At 43.5% G+C, this 3608-nt stretch overlaps 1 long non-coding RNA gene across 1 annotated transcript; it reads right to left on the reverse strand.

Moving 5' to 3' along the window:
- Positions 1-2590: 2590 nt before the first annotated feature.
- Positions 2591-3321, reverse strand: LOC146258294 (uncharacterized). Its single transcript, XR_014729809.1, has 2 exons — positions 3184-3321; positions 2591-2809 (listed from the first exon to the last, which is right to left on the reverse strand). It is a non-coding gene; the product is annotated as an uncharacterized LOC146258294 (long non-coding RNA).
- Positions 3322-3608: the final 287 nt, after the last annotated feature.

Below are 3608 nucleotides of genomic sequence, written 5' to 3' on the forward strand. Positions count from 1 at the left end.
ACTGCTGGGTGAAGATTGAGGGCTGCCTCAGCTATTTTTGTATGTACACATCAGTCTTTAGACAGCTGCCAGGTCCTCTGCATACATCTGGTCATTGCTCACACAACATTTCTCTTTATTTCAATCTTTTGTTCTTTTGACTCGGTTCACTCTCTTGCACCAAGAGCCTTTATTTGCTTTCTCTTTCTCTTTTATTGTTTGTTTGTCGTTTGCCCTCTCGTTTTCTAGTTTCTTCTCTCTCTCAACCTCTCTCTGAGAGTGCTGCAGCAGCAGAAATGAGTTCATGGGAGGAGTGGTTGGCACGGAGCCTTTCTAAGTCCAGAGCTGCAAGCTTGAACACAACGATCCAGGGCAAAGCAGGGGGAGAGTGTGTTTGTGTGTGTTTGTGTGTGTTTGTGTGTGTGTGTGTTTGTGTGTCCAGTGGGGGTTCTCCTAACGTTTGGTTGGAACCCTTGGACTCCAGCCAAAGATCTTAAAGTTTAGGATTACTGGAACTCTCCCTGACACTTATCTCTAGGGGAGGGAGCAAAACTCAAGGAAAAGCTAGGCAGACAGTCAGTTATAACATGTAGTTGGGTGTTGTGTGTGTTTTTATTAGTACAAGTATGACTGGGCATGAGTGAGAGGCCAGGTTAAAACGATTACTGTGTCGAAAATGATTGTACAGATCATTGACTGTACAGATCATTTTGTTATCCAATTCACATGTACTTAAAGGCTTAAAAGGGATCTTTCATGACAATTCATGACACTTGGATGAAGCCACAAAAAAATCTAGTTATAAATGTTGATGTACCATTCATAACAACCTTCATGGCACATTATTTTAAAAGTAGTTTGAAGAATTTATTTGAGTCTGTACTTAAAAAAGAAAAACATAGGGAAAAAAAAGAAGATATTTATTTTACACAACTACAGAGTTATCTTGTTAGTTCTCAAAATGTGTTTGGCTCTTAACATTGCAGGCTTTGGCCTGTGTGTGTTTATGTGCAACTGACACAAAAATAAAAACGAGTGCAGCAGCTAGCGGTGTTTCAGTTTCAAACCTCTGACTCTCGGTGTGGTTAGCCTGCATGGCTATACTTAGCTTTGAGTCAGTGGGGGTGATGGCCGTAAATGTGTAGAAAACCAGGCCTGCCATAGAGACAGACAAGGGACACGTCTTCCCCCCACTGTGGTGCCTCCGTTAAGTCTCTTTGGGTGGGGGGTCCGGCCCCAGTTAACCACAGCTCAGTTTAAATATAGCTCAAGAAACCCTTATGTAGAGTCAGTGGTGTGGTCGTCAAAGGTTAGTGGGAGTGTGTGCGTGTCTGTGTGTGTGTGCGTGGATGATTGCGTGGATGCAGGAAGTAAGAGGGTGTGTCTGTCTAACTCTGTCTCTCCTGTCCACTGGTGGTTCTCCATGTGTCTTTGTCTCTGGATGTTTACACATGCTGCATGCTTGTGTCATCCAAATGCATTGGATTCTGTTTACGCAGATTCAAAGGTCTGTGTAGTTATATAAAGTATAAGCAGACTTGTGTCAGTCAGTTTAGGATTTCTGTATGTCTGAGACCATGTTTCGGGACATGGGTGGTGTGTGTGTGGGGGGGGGGGTAGGGAGGGAGACAGAGGGACGTATAAGAGAGAAAGAGTAAGAGAGAGATAGTGAGTGTGTGTGTTGTGTGCAAATGTTTGTGTGAGAATTGAAGAGTGAGAGTGCATTGGGAAAACCAGTGTTCGTTGCATGCCTTGCAAAGGGTACACAATGTTCTGGGTCAGAAGAACTGTTGGTACTAATCGGTGCAAACTGGCTTTGCTCCAGGCATCTGGACTGAAGTAACCTCTCTCTCTCTCACTCTATCTCTCTCTCTCTCTCTCTCTCTCTCTGATTGTGTCTCTCTATGTTTACACATACACACAACTGTGCCAGATAACACGTCACTATCTCCACACTAAAGGCGTGCACATTCACGCAAGCATCCTCCTCCGTCCCAAACACAACCCAAACTCCTTTGTGAAAGTCAGTCTAAGAGCTCGGTCGCAGTGTTTCTGGAGAGGCCAAGAAATCCTCAACCCTCCCCCGGGATCCAGAGGTTGTACAGGCTTTGGGGCTGTTGTCGGGCCTCTCAGTCTTCCAGACACCATACACAAATCTTAGGCTGAGAAAAAGTAAATGTGCTGGTACAGTGAGACCCCAAGGTTAATGATGTCTATATAAAGTTGAAGTTTATAGCTCCCAAATCTGAGCATGTTCTCACTTGTAGACTATAATGCCCTGATGTCAGAGAAGAGATCTGTTTATTATCATATGTTTTATGCAGACTGAAAAATGCATTAACTATACTATGCCTCAGGCGCCCAACTGTTCAGTTGAAATAAATGAATACAAAACTTTTCACATAAAAGGGCATCTGGCAGTACAACAATAAAAGATGCAAACTAAAAATAATGTTTTGCTAGTGTTTCTAGTGCTCTTAGTACCTTCCTACTTTGGATGTAATATTTTATTATCATAGAGCAAGGGTAACTTGGTCTGTTATGTTAGTGTGATGATTTCCCCCCCCCCCCCCGGGTGCAGGAGAGCAAAATGAGACGCTGACACGGACAGTTTGCAGCAATACTTCGGTTATTTATATTTTGTTCTCTTTTTAACGGAGCCAGAACGCTAGCAGGCACACTGCCGTACTAGGTAGTCAAAACCCGTCAACAAAAAAAAAACACTTTGTAAATAAATGCATATAACTGTTTCAGTCTTAGACGGTCCCTCAACCGCCGTTGCGCCCGTCACTCTCCGGCTCCACTCTCTTCTCCTTCCTCTAATCGGGTCCTTTTAAAGCAAGCACAATCAGGAATATGAGTTACACCTGTTAGTTGATTTCCTCAATTAAGCGTCTTCAGGCCTACCTCCCGGGAGAGGGTGCCCCCGGACCCTGTGTTCCACCTGACCCCTCACATTAGGTTAGTTGGTACATCAAACATTACTTAAATACACACACACACACACACACAGGATACATGCCAAACACAACCCAACCAGAACAACATGAATCGACTTGTGAATTTTCCCATTCTTTTTTGTTCTTTTCAGTACAGAAAGGACTAATGGGAGAGATTATGAGGCACACACACTCCGGGTAGTAGGAAGTTCTTGTCACTGAAATCACAAAGACCCAACTTTGGTGTTGCTATGTATTGTCTTACCAGCAAGGAAGCATCACACTTTCAACACTCCCATTTTACTCAGCTTCCTCTCAGTAGTCTACAAGGTGAAAGTGGTCAGTGTATGTGTGTGTATGTATGTATGTTCACATTTTTTGCATTTTTGTAGTGATCCGAACAGAATACACACCCATGTTTAGAGCCAGGCTGAAGTAGTCAATAAGGTATGATCTACCTTTATCAGATCTGATCTTTATCAGTACAGCCCTATGCCCATTAGCAACAACCATTGCAACAAGGTGTGGTATAGTTGTGCACATGAGTTGTAATTGGCCAAACACATAGCACCAGGCTGAAAGGGAGTTTTCCTTTTTTATCACTGAGGTTGGTACATCTTGGGTGGGCTGCCCCAGACTTCTCATGTGTGCATGTGTTTGTGTGTGTGTGTATTTTTGGCTGTAGCACTA

Source organism: Hypomesus nipponensis, chromosome 14, assembly GCF_054491055.1.
Source record: "Hypomesus nipponensis isolate SF chromosome 14, ASM5449105v1, whole genome shotgun sequence".
NCBI classification, from domain to species: Eukaryota; Metazoa; Chordata; class Actinopteri; order Osmeriformes; family Osmeridae; genus Hypomesus; species Hypomesus nipponensis.